The following is a 20,533-nucleotide window of genomic DNA, read 5'->3' as shown; positions in this document are numbered from 1 at the left end:
GTGTTGATGATGAACTCCTTGCTCTTGTGATTCAAATGATAGTCTCCCCAACACTCAACTCTCTCTCTCACAGGATTTGGATTTGGTGGAAAGAAGATTTGAGTGGAAAGAAACTTGGGGAAGGCTAGACATCAAGATTCATATGGTTGGAATGGAATATCTTGACCTCAACACAAGTGTAGGTGGTTCTGGTTCTCTCTCAGAAAATGTGTATTGGAAGTGTAGGTATGTTCTGATGGCTCTCTCCACGAATGAAGAGTGGGTGGAGGGGTATATATAGTCTCCACACAAAATCTAACTGTTACACACAATTTTCCAAACTCAGTGGGACCGAATGGTTAAACTCGGTCGGACCGATTCAGCAAACCTAGTGACTGTTAGGATTTTTGGTGGGACCGAGATGCAACTCGGTAGGACCGGTATGGTTAGGGTTAGGGCATAACGTAATCTCGGTGTGACCGATTACACAAACTCGGTAGGACCGATTTTGGTAATAAGCTAACCAGAGAGTAGGTCAGGTAAACTCGGTGGGACCGATTCGCTCATCTCGGTGAGACCGAAGTGTTACAAAAGGGAAACAGAGAGTTTACATTGCAATCTCGGTGGGACCGATCGCTCATCTCGGTAAGACCGAAATGTTACAAAGGGAAACAGAGAGATTACAATCCCATCTCGGTGAGACCGAGATCCCTATCGGTGAGGCTGATTTGCCTAGGGTTTGTGGCAGTGGCTATGACATTTGAAACTCGGTGGCGCCGGATAGAAAGAATCGATGGGGCCGAGTTTTACTTTTGGTTTAGGTCATATGTGGATGTGGGAAGGTAGTTGAGTATTTTGGAGCATATCACTAAGCATTTTGAGCAAGCAAGCCATTAAGCAACACCTCATCCCTCCTTGATAGTATTGGCTTTTCCTATAGACTCAATGTGATCTTGGATCACTAAAATATAAAATGTAGAGTCTTGAGCTTCAAGCTTGAGCCAAACTTTTTGTCCTTAGAATTTTGAGGGATCCACTTTCCTCATCCATGCCATGTCATTCATTGAGCTTTTCCTGAAATATTAATCTTGGAATAATGTTAGCTCAATGAGCTATATGTTGTTAGCAATTACCAAAACCACCCAGAGATAGTTGCACTTTCAGTTGATCATATCTACTATATGATTCACGCTCGACCTTTAGGTCTCAGTGTTCCAAGGCCATATCTGCATATGCTAGGCTCGTCAAGTTTAACCTGAGTATTCTGCGTGTGCAAAACTGGCTTGCACCCGTTGTAGATGGACGTAGAGCTTATCACACTCGATCATCACGTGGTGTCTTGGCACGACGAACTTTGGCAACGGTGCATACTCAGGGAGAACACTTTTTATCTTGAAATTTAGTGAGAGATTATCTTATAATGCTACCGTCAAACAAAGCAAGATAAGATGCATAAAAGATAAACATCACATGCAATCAATATAAGTGATATGATATGGCCATCATCATCTTGTGCTTGTGATCTCCATCTCCGAAGCACCTTCATGATCACCATCGTCACCGGCGCGACACCTTGATCTCCATCATAGCATCGTTGTCGTCTCGCCAATCTTATGCTTCTACGACTATTGCTACCGCTTAGTGATAAAGTAAAGCATTACAGGGCGATTGCATTGCATACAATAAAGCGACAACCATATGGCTCCTGCCAGTTGCCGATAACTCGGTTACAAAACATGATCATCTCATAAAATAAATTTTAGCATCATGTCTTGACCATATCACATCACAACATATCCTGCAAAAACAAGTTAGACGTCCTCTACTTTGTTGTTGCAAGTTTTACGTGGCTGCGATGGGCTTAGCAAGAACCGTTCTTACCAACGCATAAAAACCACAATGATAGTTTGTCAAGTTGGTGCTATTTTAACCTTCGCAAGGACCGGGCGTAGCCACATTCGGTTCAACTAAAGTTGGAGAAACTGACACCCGCCAGCCACCTATGTGCAAAGCACGTCGGTAGAACCAGTCTCGCGTAAGCGTACGCGTAATGTCGGTCCGGGCCGCTTCATCCAACAATACCGCCGAACCAAAGTATGACATGATGGTAAGCAGTATGACTTATATCGCCCACAACTCACTTGTGTTCTACTCGTGCATATGACATCTACGCATAAAACCTGGCTCGGATGCCACTGTTGGGGTAGTAATTTCAAAAAAATTCCTACGCACACGCAAGATCATGATGATGCATAGCAACGAGAGGGGAGAGTGTTGTCCACGTACCCTCATAGACCGAAAGCGGAAGCGTTAGCACAACGCGGTTGATGTAGTCGTACGTCTTCATGATCCGAATGATCAAGTACCGAACGTACGGCACCTCTGAGTTCAGCACATGTTCAGCCCGATGACGTCCCTCGAACTCCGATCCAGCCGAGTGTTGAGGGAGAGTTTCGTCAACATGACGTCGTGGTGACGATGTTGATGTTCTACCGATGCAGGGCTTCGCCTAAGCACCGCTACAGTAATATCAAGGTGGACTATGGTGGAGGGGGGCACCGCACACGGCTAAAAGATCAAACAATCAATTGTTGTGTCTATGGGGTGCCCCCTTGCCCCCGTATATAAAGGAGCAAAGGGGGGGTGCGGCCGGCCAGGGAGGAGGCGCGCCAGGAGGAGTCCTACTCCCACCGGGAGTAGGACTCCCCCCCCCCTTTCCTAGTTGGATTAGGACTTGGGAGAAGGAAAGAGAGAGGGGGAGAAGGAAAGAGGGGCCCGGCCCCCCTTGCCCTAAACCAATTCGGTTTGGGCCATGGGGGGCGCGCCCCACACTCCCCTTGCTGCCCTCTATTTCCATTAAGGCCCATCTAGGCCCATTAAGCCCCCGGGGGGCTCCGGTAACCTCCCGGTACTCCGGTAAAATCCTGATTTCACCCGGAATAATTTCGATATCCAAACATAGGCTTCCAATATATCAATCTTCATGTCTCGACCATTTCGAGACTCCTCGTCATGTCCGTGATCACATCCAGAACTCCGAACAACCTTCGGTACATCAAAACATATAAATGCATAATATAACTGTCATCGAAACGTTAAGCGTGCGGACCCTACGGGTTCGAGAACTATGTAGACATGACCGAGACATGTCTCCGGTCAATAACCAATAGCGGAACCTGGATGATCATATTGGCTCACACATATTCTATGAAGATCTTTTATTGGTCAAACCGCATAACAACATACGTTGTTCCCTTTGTCATTGGTATGTTACTTGCCCGAGATTCGATCGTCGGTATCTCAATACCTAGTTCAATCTCGTTACTGGCAAGTCTCTTTACTTGTTCCGTAATACATCATCCCGCAACTAACTCATTAGTTGCCATGCTTGCAAGGCTTAAGTGATGTGCATTACCGAGAGGGCCCAGAGATACCTCTCCGACAATCGGAGTGACAAATCCTAATCTCGAAATACGCCAACCCAACAAGTACCTTTGGAGACACCTATAGAGCACCTTTATAATCACCCAGTTATGTTGTGATGTTTGGTAGCACACAAAGTGTTCCTCCGGTAAACGGGAGTTGCATAATCTCATAGTCATAGGAACATGTATAAGTCATGAAGAAAGCAATAGCAACATACTAAACGATCAGGTGCTAAGCTAATGGAATGGGTCATGTCAATCACATCATTCTCCTAATGATGTGACCCCGTTAATCAAATGAAAACTCATGTCCATGGTTATGAAACATAACCATCTTTGATCAACGAGCTAGTCAAGTAGAGGCATACTAGTGACAACCTATTTGTCTATGTATTCACACATGTATTATGTTTCTGGTTAATACAATTCTAGCATGAATAATAAACATTTATCATGATATAAGGAATAAATAATAACTTTATTATTTCCTCTAGGGCATATTTCCTTCATGGAAAACATCTTCCGTGAAGTTTCAGGACTTTTGGAGCTGTGCAGAATAGGTCTCTAATATTTGCTCCTTTTCCAGCCCAGAATCCCAGCTGCCGGCATTCTCCCTCTTTATGTAAACCTTGTAAAATAAGAGAGAATAGGCAAAAGTATTGTGACATAATGTGTAATAACAGCCCATAATGCAATAAATATTGATATAAAAGCATGATGCAAAATGGACGTATCACTAACTCAATCATCTTGAAAGCTTTGATCTCAGTTGGGGTAAGAAGATTGTGATCAAGTTGAAGGATGTCTTCTGTTGCCGGAACTTGGTCCTCCATGGCCTTCTTGATCACTTCATCCTTGCTGATCTCCATGGGTTCTTCTCTATTCAGCTCTATCTTCATTAGCCAAGCATCGTTGTCCTCATGGTTCGAGGAGAAGGGAGACGACATAGTGCCTGGCCTTGACAACCCTGACAGAAAACAACTCGAAACAAAAACAGGAGATTGTTGCATGATACGGGAGTCAAAACCTCCGGGAGATTATATAATGAATTTTTACCAACCAAAATATGTGCCGTGTAAGAAAACGGAGTCCGGAGAGCACACAAGGTGCCCACGAGGTAGGGGGCGCGCCCTCCACCCTCGTGGAGCCCTCGTGTCCTTCTCGGACTGCTACTTATTTTTTTATTTTTCTAAATATTCCAAAACGGAGAAATATTGCCTTAAAACTATTTTGGAGTCGGTTTACTTATCGTACCACATACCTATTCCTTTTCGGAGTCTGAAACGTTCCCGAATGTGTCCCTTATGTATTCCTCCGGGGTTACGGTTTCTATAATATTGGTTTGATTCTTTGACCGTTCACCACCTTCGGATTGATGCCTTCGAAGTTGTTGATTTTTATGGCACCAGAACGATAGACCTCCTCGATAACGTAAGGACCTTCCCATTTATAGAGAAGTTTTCCTGCAAAAAAATCTTAAACAAGAGTTGTATAGCAATACATAATCACCTACATTAAACTCACGCTTTTGTATCCTTTTATCATGCCATCTTTTAACTTTTTCTTTAAACAACTTGGCAATTTCGTAGGCTTGGGTTCTCCATTCATTGAGTGAGCTAATATCAAATAACCTCTTCTCACCGACAAGTTTAAAATCATAATTGAGTTCTTTAATAGCCCAATATGCCTTGTGTTCTAGTTCAAGAGGTAAATGACATGCTTTTCCATAAACCATTTTATATGGAGACATACCCATAGGATTTTTATATGCAGTTCTATAAGCCCATAATGCATCATCAAGTTTCTTGGACCAATTCTTTCTAGATCTATTAACAGTCTTTTGGAAAATTAATTTGAGCTCTCTATTACTCAATTCTACTTGACCACTAGACTGAGGGTGATAAGGAGATGCAATTCTATGATTAACATCATATTTAGCAAGCATTTTACGGAAAGCACCATGAATAAAATGTGAACCACCATCAGTCATTAAATATCTAGGGACTCCAAATCTTGGAAAAATAACTTCTTTAAGCATCTTAATAGAGGTGTTATGATCAGCACTACTAGTTGGAATAGCTTCTACCCACTTAGTAACGTAATCAACAGCAACTAAAATATGTGTATATCCATTAGAGGAAGGAAAAGGCCCCATATAGTCAAAGCCCCAAACATCAAATGGTTCAATAACAAGTGAATAATTCATAGGCATTTCCCAACGTCTACTAATATTACCAATTCTTTGACATTCATCACAATATAAGACAAACTTACGGGCATCCTTGAAGAGACTAGGCCAATAAAAACCAGATTGCAATACCTTATGTGCAGTTCTATCTCCAGCATGGTGTCCTCCATAAGCTTCGGAGTGACACTTGCGTAGGATCTGTTCCTATTCATGCTCAGGTACACAACGTCTAATAACACCATCTACTCCTTCTTTATAAAGATGAGGGTCATCCCAAAAGTAATGCCTCAAATCACAGAAGAACCTTTTCTTTTGCTCGTATGTGAAACTAGGTGGTATGAATTTAGCAACAATGTAATTAGCATAATCATCACACCATGTAGCAGTATGAGAAGTATTTATGACATTTAGTTGCTCATCAGGAAAGCTATCATCAATAGGTAGTGGGTCATCAAGCACATTTTCTAACCTAGACAAGTTGTCTGCAACGGGGTTCTCAACTCCCTTTCTATCAACAATATGTAAGTCAAATTCTTGTAGCAAGAGAACCCATCTAATAAGTCTAGGTTTACCATCTTTCTTTACCATAAGATATTTAATAGCAGCATGATCAGTGTGAATAGTTACTTTAGAATCAACAATATAAGGTATGAACTTATCACAAGCAAATACAACTGCTAAGAATTCTTTTTAAGTAGTAGCATAATTTCTTTGAGCATTGTCTAGGGTTTTGCTAGCATATTGAATAACATTTAATTTCTTATCAACTCTTTGCCCTAGAACAGCACCTACAGCATAATCACTAGCATCACACATAATTTCAAAGGGTAAATTCCAATCAGGTGGCTGAACAATAGGTGCAAAGATTAATGCTTTCTTAAGTATTTCAAATGCTTCTACAGAATCATCATCAAAGACAAATGGTATATCTTTTTGTAATAAATTAGTTAGAGGCCGAGAGATTTTTGAGAAGTCCTTAATAAACCTCCTATAAAATCCGGCGTGACCAAGAAAACTTCTTATACCTTTGATGTCCTTGGGACATGGCATCTTTTCAATAGCATCAACCTTGGCTTTATCAACCTCAATACCTCTTTCAGAAACTTTATGCCCCAGGACAATACCTTCATTAACCATAAAGTGGCACTTTTCCCAATTCAAGACAAGATTAGTTTCTTCACATCTCTGCAAAACTCGATCAAGGTTGCTCAAGCAATCATCAAAAGAAGATCCATAGACGGAGAAATCATCCATGAAAACCTCACAAATCTTTTCACAAAAGTCAGAGAATATAGCCATCATGCATCTTTGAAAGGTAGCAGGTGCATTACATAAACCAAAAGGCATACGTCTATAAGCAAAAGTACCAAAAGGGCAAGTAAAAGTAGTCTTTGATTGATCTTTGGCCGACACAGGTATTTGAGAAAAACCAGAATAACCATCTAGAAAGCAAAAATGTGTATGTTTGGATAATCTTTCTAGCATTTGATTGATAAAAGGTAAGGAGTAGTGATCCTTTTTAGTGGCCTTATTTCATTTTCAGAAATAAATTACCATCCTATAACCTATAATAATTCTTTGAGGAATCAATTCATCTTTATCATTAGGAACAACAGTAATACCTCCCTTCTTGGGGACACAATGGACAGGAGTTACCCACTGACTATCAGCAACGGGATAAATTATACCTGCCTCAAGGAGCTTTAGTATTTCCTTTCTTACCACTTCTTTCATTTTAGGATTCAGCCGTCGTTGGTAATCACGAACTGGTTTAGCATCTTCTTCCAAATTTATTTTATCTTGACATGGAGTGGGACTAATGCCCTTACGATCATCAAGAGTATACCCAATAGCAGCACAGTGCTTCTTCAGAGTTTTCAATAATCTCTCTTCCTCATGCTCTGAAACGTTAGCACTAATAATAATAGGATATATCTTTTTCTCATCAAGATAAGCATATTTAAGAGTATCAGGCAATGGTTTAAGCTCAAACACGGGATCACCCTTGGGTGGAGGAGGATCCCCTAGGATTTCAACAGGTAAATTGTTTTTCAGAATAGGTTCCTATTTAAAGAATACTTCATCTATTTCCCTTCTTTCATTCATAAACATATCATTTTCATGGTCTAGCAAATATTGTTCTAAAGGATCACCAGGAGGTACGGCAATAGAAGCAAGACCAATACTTTCATCCTTACTAGGCAATTCTTCTTCACGGTGTTGTCTACTAAATTTAGAGAAATTAAATTCATGAGTCATATCATCTAAACCGGTAGTAACAACATCCCTTTTGCAAACTATGGTAGCATTAACATTGCTCAAGAAGGGTCTACCAAATATAATGGGACAAAAGCTATCTTGTGGGGAACCAAGAACCAAAAAAATCAGCAGGATATTTAGTTTTCCCACACAAGACTTCAACATCTCTAACAATTCCCATTGGTGAAATAGTATCTCTATTGGCAAGTTTAATTGTGACATCAATATCTTCTAACTCAACAGGTGCAATATCATGCATAATTTCTCTATAAAGGCTAATCGGTATTTTACTAGCACTAGCACCCATATCACATAAGCCATGATAACAATGATCTCGTATTTTAACAGAAATAACAGGCAGGGCTACCACAAGTATGTTTATCTTTAGCACAAGGTTTAGCAATTCTAGCAGTTTCACCGCAGAAATAAATAACATGCCCATCAATATTATCAGACAAGAGATCTTTAACAATAGTAATATTAGGTTCTACTTTAACTTTCTCAGGAGGTGTATATGTTTTAATATTGCTTTTATGAACCACAATTGAAGCTTTAGCATGATCCTTTATCCTAACAGGGAAAGGTGGTTTCTCAACATAAGCAGTAGGAACAATAGGATCATTATAAGTGACAATATTTTCTTCAACTTTAATAGGTGCAACTACTTTTACTTCTATGGTAGGATGATATTTAAACCACTTCTCCTTGGGGAGATCAACATAAGTAGCAAAAGATTCACAGAAAGAAGCTACTATCTCAGAGTCAAGTCCATATTTAGTGCTAAATTTACGGAAAACATCGGTATCCATAAAAGATTTAACACAATCAAACTTAGGTGTCATACCTGACTCCTTACCTTCTCGAGGTCCCAATCTTCAGAGTTGCGCTTAATTCTTTCCAGTAAATCCCATTTGAATTCAATAGTCTTCATCATAAAAGAGCCAGCACAAGAAGTATCGAGCATGGTACGATTGTTATTAGAAAGCCGAGCATATAAATTTTGAATAATCATTTCTCTTGAGAGCTCATGATTGGGGCATGAATATAACATTGATTTAAGCCTACCCCAAGCTTGAGCGATGGTTTCTCCTTCGTGAGGCCAAAAATTATATATATAATTGCGATCACAATGAACAAGATGCATAGGATAAAACTTCTGATGAAATTCCAATTTCAATCATTTGTAATTCCAAGACCCCAAATTATCACATAGCCTATACCATGTCGATGCATCACCCTTCAAAGATAAAGGGAAGACCTTCTTCTTAACAACATCTCCGGGTACACCTGCAAGCTTAAATAATCCACAAACTTCATCCACATATATTAAGTGCTCATCAGGATGCTTTGTTCCATCTCCTACAAAAGGATTAGCTAGCGGTTTTTCTATCATTTCTGCAAACTAAATAAGGCTACTAATAAAGATCATTACCACTAGTAGTTGATGCTAGTTGGTTTAATTGGTGGAAGATCATATGTTCAGATCCTTTATGCATATTAATACCCCTCTGATTATGAACATGTTTATGCTTTGTGAGTAGTTACGTTTGTTCCTGAGGACAAGGGAGAAGTCTTGCTATTAGTAGTCATGTGAAGTTGGTATTCGTTCGATATTTTGATGAGATGTATGTTGTCTAGCCTCTAGTGGTGTTATGTGAACATCGACTACATAACACTTCACCGTTATTTGGGCCTAGAGGAAGGCATTGGGAAGTAATAAGTAGATGATGGGTTGCTAGAGTGACAGAAGCTTAAACCCTAGTTTATGCGTTGCTTCGTAAGGGGCTGATTTGGATCCATATGTTTCATGCTATGGTTAGGTTTACCTTAATACTTTTGTTGTAGTTTCGGATGCTTGCAATAGAGGTTAATCATAAGTGGGATGCTTGTTCAAGTAAGAACAGCACCCAAGAACCGGTCCACCCAGATATCAAATTATCAAAGTACCGAACACGAATCATATGAACATGATGAAAACTAGCTTGACGATATTCCCATGTGTCCTCGGGAGCGCTTTTCCTTATATAAGAGTTTGTCCAGGCTTGTCCTTTGCTACAAAAAGGATTGGGCCACCTTGCTGCACTTTATTTACTTTGGTTACTTGTTGCTCGTTACAAATTATCTTATCACAAAACTATATGTTACCACTTATTTCAGTACTTGCAGAGAATACCTTGCTGAAAACCGCTTGTCATTTCCTTCTGCTCCTTATTGGGTTCGACACTCTTACTTATCGAAAGGACTACGATAGATCCCATATACTTGTGGGTCATCAAGACTATTTTCTGGCGCCGTTGCCGGGGAGTGAAGCGCCTTTGGTAGGTGGAATTTGGTAAGGAAAAATGTATATAGTGTGCTGAAATTTACTGTCACTTGTTACTATGGAAAGTAATCCTCTGAGGGGCTTGTTCGGGGTACCTTCACCTCGACCAGTAGAGCAAAGAGTTGCTCCTCAACCTACTGAACCTACTGAAAATGAAAATGAAAATACTTGCTTTGAAGTTCCTTCGGGTATAATAGAAAAACTGCTAGCTAATCCTTTTTTAGGAGATGGAACAAAACATCCTGATGAACATCTAATATATGTGGATGAAGTTTGTGGATTATTTAAGCTTGCAGGTGTACCCGGAGATGTTGTTAAGAAGAAGGTCTTCCCCTTATCTTTGAGGGGAGATGCATCGACATGGTATAGGCTATGTGTGATATGAGGTCTTGGAATTACAAACGATTGAAATTGGAATTTCATCAGAAGTTTTATCCTATGCATCTTGTTCATCGTGATCGCAATTATATATATAATTTTTGGCCTCGCGAAGGAGAAAGCATCGCTCAAGCTTGGGGGAGGCTTAAATCAATGTTATATTCATGCCCCAATCATGAGCTCTCAAGAGAAATGATTATTCAAAATTTATATGCTCGGCTTTCTGATAACAATCGCACCATGCTCGATACTTCTTGTGCTGGCTCTTTTATGATGAAGACTATTGAATTCAAATGGGATTTATTGGAAAGAATTAAATGCAACTCTGAAGATTGGGACCTCGAGAATGGTAAGGAGTCAGGTATGACACCTAAGTTTGATTGTGTTAAACCTTTCCGTAAGTTTAGCACTAAATATGGACTTGACTCTGAGATAGTAGCTTCTTTCTGTGAATCTTTTGCTACTTATGTTGATATCCCTAAGGAGAAGTGGTTTAAATATCATCCTCCCATAGAAGTAAAACTAGATGCACCAATTAAAGTTGAAGAAAAGACTGTCACTTATAATGATCTTGTTGTTCCTACTTGCTATGTTGAGAAACCACCTTTCCCTGTTAGGATAAAGGATCATGCTAAAGCTTGAACTATGGTTCATAAAAGCAATATTAAAACATATACACCTCCTGAGCAAGTTAAAGTAGAACCTAATATTGCTATTGTTAAAGATCTCTTGTCTGATAATACTGATGGGCATGTTATTCAGTTCTGCAGTGAAACTGCTAGAATTGCTAAACCTTGTGCTAAAGATAAACATACCTGTGGTAGCCGTGCTTGTTATTTCTGTTAAAATAGGAGATCATTTTTATCATGGCTTATGTGATATGGGTGCTAGTGCTAGTGTTATACCGCATACTTTATACGAAGAAATTAAGCACGAAATTGCACCTGCTGAGTTAGAAGGAATTGATGTTACAATTAAACTTGCCAATAGAGATATTATATCCGCAATAGGGATTGTTAGAGATGTCGAAGTTTTGTGTGGGAAAACTAAATATCCTGCTGATTTTCTTGTTCTTGGTTCCCCACAAGATAGCTTTTGTCCCATAATATTTGGTAGACCCTTCTTGAATACAGTTAATGCTAGGATAGACTGCGAAAAGAATGTTGTTACTATTGGCTTGGATGATATGACTCATGAATTTAATTTCTCTAAATTTAGTAAACAACACCGTGAAGAAGAATTGCCTAGTAAGGATGAAATTATTGTTCTTTCTTCTATTGTCGTACCTGCCAGTGATCCTTTAGAACAATATTTGCTAGACCATGAGAATGATATGTTTATGAATGAAAGAAGGGAAATAGATGAAGTATTTTTTAAACATGAACCTATGCTGAAACACAATTTGCCTGTTGAAATCCTAGGGGATCCCCCTCCACCTAAGGGTGATCCCGTGTTTGAGCTTAAATTGTTGCCTGATAATCTTAAATATGCTTATCTTGATGAAAATAACTTATATGTTGTTATTATTAGTGCTAACCTTTCAGAGCATGAAGAAGAAAGATTATTGAAAACTCTGAAGAAGCACCGTGCTGCTATTGGATATACTCTTGATGATATTAAGGGCATTAGTCCCACTCTATGTCAACATAAAATAAATTTGGAAGCAGATGCCAACCAGTTCGTGATCATCAACGACATCTGAATCCTAAAATGAAAGAAGTGGTAAGAAAAGAAATACTAAAGCTTCTGGAGGCAGGTATAATTTATCCTGTTGCTGATAGTTAGTGGGTAAGTCCTGTTCATTGTGTCCCTAAGAAGGGAGGTAGTACTGTTGTCCCTAATGATAAAAATGAATTGATTCCACAAAGAATTATTACAGGTTATAGGATGGTAATTGATTTCCGCAAATTAAATAAGGCTACTAAGAAAGATCATTACCACTTACCTTTTATCGATCAAATGCTAGAAAGATTATGCAAACATACACATTACTTCTTTCTAGATGGTTATTCTGGTTTCTCTCAAATACCTGTGTCGGCTAAAGATCAATCAAAGACTACTTTTACATGCCCTTTTGGTACTTTTGCTTATAGACATATGCCTTTTGGTTTATGTAATGCACCTGCTACCTTTCAAAGATGCATGATGGCTATATTCTCTGACTTTTGTGAAAAGATTTGTGAGGTTTTCATGGACGATTTTTCCGTCTATGGATCTTCTTTTGATGATTGCTTGAGCAACCTTGATCGAGTTTTGCAGAGATGTGAAGAAACTAATCTTGTCTTGAATTGGGAAAAGTGCCACTTTATGGTTAATGAAGGTGTTGTATTGGGGCACAAAGTTTCTGAAAGAGGTATTGAAGTTGATAAAGCCAAGGTTGATGCTATTGAAAAGATGCCATGTCCCAAGGACATCAAAGGTATAAGAAGTTTCCTTGGTCATGCCGGATTTTATAGGAGGTTCATTATGTACTTCTCAAAAATTTCTCGGCCTCTGACTAATTTATTACAAAAAGATATACCATTTGTCTTTGATGATGATTGTGTAGAAGCATTTGAAATACTTAAGAAAGCATTAGTCTCTGCACCTATTGTTCATCCACCTGATTGGAATTTACCCTTTGAAATTATGCGTGATGCTAGCAATTATGCTATAGGTGCTGTTCTAGGGCAAAGAGTTGATAAGAAATTAAATGTTATCCACTATTCTAGTAAGACTCTAGACAATGCTCAAAGAAATTATGCTACTACTGAAAAAGAACTTTTAGCAGTTGTATTTGCTTGTGATAAGTTCAGACCTTGTATTGTTGATTCTAAAGTAACTATCCACACTGATCATGCTGCTATTAAATATCTTATGGAGAAGAAAGATGCTAAACCTAGACTTATTAAATGGGTTCTTTTGCTACAAGAATTTGATTTGCATATTGTTGATAGAAAAGGAGCTGAGAACCCTGTTGCAGATAACTTATCTAGGTTAGAGAATGTTCTTGATGACCCACTACCTATTGATGATAGCTTTCCTGATAAACAATTAAATGTCATAAGTACTTCTCGTAGTACTCCTTGGTATGCTGATTATGCTAATTACATAGTTGCTAAATTCATACCACCTAGCTTCACATACCAACAAAAGAAAAAGTTCTTCTATGATTTGAGACATTACTTTTGGGATGACCCACATCTTTATAAAGAAGGAGTAGATGGTGTTATTACACGTTGTGTACCTGAGCATGAACAGGAACAGATCCTATGCAAGTGCCACTCCGAAACTTATGGAAGACACCGCGCGGGAGATAGAACTGCACATAAGGTATTGCAATCCGGTTTTTATTGGCCTACTCTCTTCAAGGATGCCCGTAAGTCTGTCCTATCTTGTGATGAATGTCAAAGAATTGGTAATATTAGTAGACGTCAAGAAATGCCTATGAATTATTCACTTGTTATTGAACCATTTGATGTTTGGGGCTTTGATTATATGGGACCTTTTCCTACCTCTAATGGATATACACATATTTTAGTTGATGTTGATTACGTTACTAAGTGGGTAGAAGCTATTCCAACTAGTAGTGCTGATCATAACACTTCTATTAAAATGCTTAAAGAAGTTATTTTTCCGAGGTTTGGAGTCCCTAGATATTTAATGACTGATGGTGGTTCACATTTTATTCATGGTGCTTTCCGTAAAATGCTTGCTAAATATGACGTCAATCATAGAATTGCATCTCCGTATCACCCACAGTCTAGTGGTCAAGTAGAATTGAGTAATAGAGAACTCAAATTAATTTTGCAAAAGACTATCAACAGGTCTAGAAAGAATTGGTCCAAGAAACTTGATGATGCATTATGGGCCTATAGAACTGCATATAAAAATCCTATGTGTATGTCTCCGTATAAAATGGTATATGGAAATGCACGTCACTTACCTCTCGAACTAGAACATAAGGCATATTGGGCTATTAAATAGCTCAATTATGATTCCAAACTTGCTGGTGAAAAGAGGTTATTTGATATTAGCTCACCTGATGAATGGATAACCCAAGGTTATGAAAATGCTAAGTTGTTTAAAGAAAAGGTTAAAAGATGGCACGACAAAAGGATACAAAAGCGTGAGTTTAATGTAGGTGATTATGTATTGCTATACAACTCTCGTTTAAGATTTTTTGCAGGGAAACTTCTCTCTAAATAGGAAGGCCCCTATGTTATCGAGGAGGTCTATCGTTCCGGTGCCATAAAAATCAACAACTTCGAAGGCACACATCCGAAGGTGGTAAACGGTCAAAGAATCACACATTATATCTCAGGTAATCCCATAAATATTGAAACCAATATTATTGAAACCGGAACCCCGGAGGAATACATAAGGGACACTTTCCAGAACGTTTCAGACTCCGAAAAGGAATAGGTGTGTGGTACGGTAAGTAAACAGACTCCAAAACAATTTTTAAGGCAATATTTCTCCGTTTTGGAATATTTAGAAAAATAGAAAAATAAGTAACAGTCTGGGAAGGACACGAGGGCCCCACGAGGGTGGAGGGCGCGCCCTACCCCCGTGGGCGCGTCCCCTACCTCGTGAGCACCTCGTGTGCCTTCTGGACTCCGTTTTCTTGCACGATACGTAGTGGTCGGTAAAAATTCACTATATATTCTCCCGAAGGTTTTGACTCCCGTGTCGCGCAATTATCCTCTGTTTTTGTTTCGAGTTGTCCCGCTGCAGATTAGATCAACATGTCTTCCCAGGATTCGGAAGGAGAAAGCTATGTGGATGATTACTTAGCTAACCCTAATGTCTATGGAGATGTGGAGCACGATGGTTGGACCACGGAGGAAGAAGAGGACTATGAACCCAATGGGAAGGGGGGGACGAGCTCAGATGAAGATGAAGCCCCACTACCTCAACCTGGGGATATGCATGATACGTCTCCAATGCATCTATAATTTTTGATTGCTCCATGCTATATTATCTACTGTTTTGGACTATATTGGGCTTTATTTTCCACTTTTATATTATTTTTGGGACTAACCTATTAACCGGAGCCCCAGCACAGAATTGTTGTTTTTTCCTATTTCAGTGTTTTGAAGAAACGGAATATCAAACGGAGTCCAAACGGAATGAAACCTTCGGAAACGTGATTTTTTCACCGAACGTGATCCAGGAGACTTGGACCCTACGCCAAGGCATCAGAGAGGCGGTCACGAGGGTGGGGGCTCCCCCCCTAGGGTGCGCCCCCTGCCTCATGGGCCCCTCGGAGCTCCACCGACGTACTCCTTCCTCCTATATATACCTATGTACCCCCAAACGATCAAAAAAGGAGCCAAAAACCTAATTCCACTGCCGCAATTTTCTGTATCCACGAGATCCCATCTTGGGGCCTGTTCCAGAGCTCTGCCGGAGAGGACCGTCATCACGGAGGGCTTCTACATCATCATAGCCTCTCCGATGAAGTGTGAGTAGTTTACCTCAAACCTTCGGGTCCATAGTTAGTAGCTAGATGGCTTCTTCTCTCTTTTTGGATCTCAATACAAAGTTCTCCCCCTCTCTTGTGGAGATCTATTCGATGTAATCTTCTTTTTGCGGTGTGTTTGTTGAGACTGATGAATTGTGGGTTTATGATCAAGTCTATCTATGAATAATATTTGAATCTTCTCTGAATTCTTTTATGTATGATTGGTTATCTTTGCAAGTCTCTTGGAATTATCTGTTTGGTTTGGCCAACTAGATTGGTAGTTCTTGCCATGGGAGAAGTGCTTAGCTTTGGGTTCGATCTTGCGGTGTCCTTTCCCAGTGACAAAAGGGGCAGCAAGGCACGTATTGCATCATTGCCATCGAGGATAACAAGATGGGGTTTATTTCATATTGCATGAATTTATCTCTCTACATCATGTCATCTTGCTTAAGGCGTTACTCTGTTTTTAACTTAATACTTTAGATGCATGCTGGATAGCGGTCGAAGAGTGGAGTAATAGTAGTAGATGCAGAATTGTTTCGGTCTAATTGTCACGGACGTGATGCCTATATACATGATCATGCCTAGATATTCTCATAACTATGCTCAATTCTGTCAATTGTTCAACAGTAATTTGTTCACCCACCGTAGAATACTTATGCTGTTGAGAGAAGCCACTAGTGAAACCTATGGCCCCGGGTCTATTCTCATCATATCAATCTCCATCACTTTAATATTGTTTTGCTTTTTACTTTGCCTTTACTTTTTTACTTTGCATATTTATACCAAAAATACCAAAGATATTATATCTATCAGATCTCACTCTCGTAAGTGACCGTGAAGGGATTGACAACCCCTAATCATGTTGGTTGCGAGTAGCTATTGTTTTGCAGGTACGAAGGACTTGAGCGTGGCCTCCTACTGGATTGATACCTTGGTTCTCAAAAACTGAGGGAAATACTTACACTACTCTGCTGCATCATCCCTTCCTCTTCGGGGAAAACCAACGCAAGCTCAAGAGGTAGCAAGAAGGATTTCTGGCGCCGTTGCTAGGGAGTCTACGCAAAAAGTCAACATACCAAGTACCCATCACAATCCCTATCTCTCGCATTACATTATTTGCCATTTGCCTCTCGTTTTCCTCTCCCCCGCTTCACCCTTGCCGTTTTATTCACCCTCTCTCTCTATCCTCCCTCTCTTTCTCTGTTTGCCTCTTTTGCCCATTTGCTCTTGTTTGCTCGTGTGTCAGTATGCTTGCTTATCGTTATGGCTAGTTCTTTACCTCCTGCCTCTGTGTCTGAAATTGGGGATACCATTGTGGATAATGATTTTGATGCTCCTACTAAAGAACCCACTATCTCACATATAAAAAGATTTCGTGTTGGTAGCGGTAATATTATTGGAAAAGGAGTTATTCAAAATTTCTTTACTTGTGTTGGTGCTTTACCTTCTATGGGTAGTTCTATTCTTCATAGAACTAGTAGTCTTGCGGATGCTATTGCCATGCTTGTAGTTGAACTCGAGAGGCAATTCATGCACTTGCATCCTTCTATACAAAGGATTTTCCTAGAATTTTCTAATATTGAGCATTCTTCTGTTAAGCGTGTCGTTACTATATTTTTGGCTCGTGAGTTTCGATTCATAATTAAAGAGGCCAAAGAAATCTTTGCACATTATAGGGTGGATGCTTGCCATCCTCCCATAGAGACTATCCTCTTTGATCAAGAAGAAATAATGCGTTTTCAATCTCTAGACTATGTTGCTTTCAATGAAAATCTTAGAAAAAGGGTTCCTACAAATGTTTTAGTTGATAGAATTTCTGAACTTAATGATGATTTAGCTATTAGAGATAATGAATTGGGATATTCTCTTGAATATAGGCTCACAAAGTTCTGTCAAAAGAATGCTTATAATGATGAATTGGTTGTGCAATATGAAGGACCAAAGGAGGAACCTATACCTCCCAAGGTTGATCTTGGAGACTTTTGTCCCAACAAATTTAGCCCTTTTGATTACTTTTGCTTGCCTCAAAGAAAACTTGCTTCTGAACGTAGAGAATATGAAATGAGTTTTAACAATCTATCTTACTAATATGGAAATACCTAGATCTATTCTTGCTTGTTATGCCTAGCTAGGGGCGTTAAACGATAGAGCTTGTTGGGAGGCAACCCAATTTTATTTTTATTCCTTGCTTTTTGCTCCTTTTTAGTAATAAATAAATTATTTAGCCTCTGTTTTTGTTGTGTTTTTTGTGTTTAATTAGTGTTTGTGCCAAGTAGAACCGTTGGGAAGACTCAGGGAAAGTCTTGTTGAACTTGCTGTAAAAAACAGAAACTTTAGCGCACACGAGAACTGCTGTCATTTTTATTTGAAGAGTGATATTTAGTTAATTATTTTTGCATATAATTAATATATAAATTCCTCACGTCCAGCAATTTATTTTAGAATTTTTGGGGTTCCAGATCTTGCTCTAGCTACAGATTACTACAGACTGTTCTGTTTTTGACAGATTCTGTTTTTCATGTGTTGTTTGCTTATTTTGATGAATCTATGGCTAGTAAAATAGTTTATAATCCATAGAGAAGTTAGAATACAGTAGGTTTAACACCAATATAAATAAAGAATGAGTTCATTACAGTACCTTGAAGTGGTCTTTTGTTTTCTTTCGCTAACGGAGCTCACGAGTTTTCTACTTTAAGTTTTGTGTTGTGAAGTTTTCAAGTTTTGGGTGAATTCTTTTGATGGATTATGGAACAAGGAGTGGAAAGAGCCTAAGCTTGGGGATTCCCATGGCACCCCCAAGATAATCCAAGTACACCAAAAAGTCAAAGCTTGGCGATGCCCCAGAAGGCATCCCCTCTTTCGTCCACTTCCATCGGTAATTTACTTGGAGCTATATTTTTATTCACCAACATGATATGTGTCTTGCTTGGAGCGTCTTGTATTATTTGTGTCTTTGTATTTTAGTATGCCACAATCATCCTTCCTGTACACACCTTTTTAGAGAGCCATACATGAATTAAAATTTGATAGAATACTCTATGTGCTTCACTTATATCTTTTTGAGCTAAGTAGTTTTGCTCTATGTGCTTCACTTATATCTTTTGAGCGTTATAATTTTACTCTATGTGCTTCACTTAGATCATTTAGAGCACGGTGGTGGATTCGTTTTAAATAAACTATTGATCTCTCATGCTTCACTTAAATTATTTTGAGAGTCTCTTAATAGCATGGTAATTTGCTTAATAATAATATGCTTGGTATTCAAGATTTGTGAAACTTTCTTTTGAGTGTGTTGAATACTAAGAAAAGATTGAAGAATGATAATTGTTTTGAGATATGGAGGTGATAATATTAAAGTCATGCTAGTTGAGTAGTTGTGAATTTAAAGAATACTTGTGTTAAAGTTTGTGATTCCCGTAGCATGCACGCATGGTGAACCGTTATGTGATGAAGTCGGAGCATGATTTATTTATTGATTGTCTTCCTTATGAGTGGCGGTCGGGGACGAGCGATGGTATTTTCCTACCAATATATCCCCCTAGGAGCATGCGCGTAATACTTTGCTTTGATAACTTCTAGATTTTTGCAATAAGTATATGAGTTCTTTATGACTAATGTTGAGTCCATGGATTATACGCACTCTCACCCTTCCACCTTTGCTAGCCTCTCTAATACCGCGCACCTTTCACCGGTATCATACACCTACCATATACCTTCCTCAAAACAGCCACCATACATACCTATCATGGCATTTCCATAGCCATTCCGAGATATATTGCCATGCAACTTTCCACCGTTCCGTTTATCATGACACATTCATCATTGTCATATTGCATATCCCGGTACACCGCCGGATGCATTCATATAGAGTCATATTTTGTTCTAAGTATTGAGTTGTAATTGTTGAGTTGTAAGAAAAATAAAAGTGTGATGATCATCATTATTAGAGCATTGTCCCAAGTGAGGAAAGAATGATGGAGACTATGATTCCCCCATAAGTCGGGATGAGACTCCGGACGAAAAATAAATAAAAGAGGCCAAAGAAGCCCAAATAAAAAAGAGGCCATAAAAAAGGGAGAAAAGGCCCAAATAAAAAAATGAGAGAAAAAGAGAGAAGGGACAATGTTACTATCCTTTTACCACACTTGTGCTTAAAAGTAGCACCATGATCTTCATAGTAGAGAGTCTCTCATGTTATCACTTTCATATACTAGTGGGAATCTTTCATTATAGAACTTGGCTTGTATATTCCAATGATGGGCTTCCTCAAATTGCCCTAGGTCTTCATGAGCAAGCAAGTTGGATGCACACCCACTTAGTTTCTTTTTGAGATTTCATATACTTATAGCTCTAGTGCATCTGTTGCATGGCAATCCCTACTCACTCACATTGATATCTATTGATGGGCATCTCCATAGCCCATTGATATTCCTAGTTGATGTGAGACTATCTTCTCCTTTTTGTCTTCTCCACAACCACCATTTTATTCCACCTATAGTGTTATATCCATGGCTCACGCTCATGTATTGCGT

General features: G+C 39.2%; 1 pseudogene; it reads right to left on the bottom strand.

The window, feature by feature from the left end:
• The window catches only part of LOC119273706, a 101,260-nt pseudogene extending 95,092 nt beyond the window's left edge, over positions 1 to 6,168 (bottom strand).
• Between the last annotated feature and the right edge of the window lie 14,365 nt (positions 6,169 to 20,533).

This window comes from Triticum dicoccoides, chromosome 3A (assembly GCF_002162155.2).
Source record: "Triticum dicoccoides isolate Atlit2015 ecotype Zavitan chromosome 3A, WEW_v2.0, whole genome shotgun sequence".
Classification (NCBI taxonomy): domain Eukaryota; kingdom Viridiplantae; phylum Streptophyta; class Magnoliopsida; order Poales; family Poaceae; genus Triticum; species Triticum dicoccoides.
Note: the sequence above shows the minus strand (reverse complement) of the source record. Positions and strands in the feature narration are given on the sequence as shown.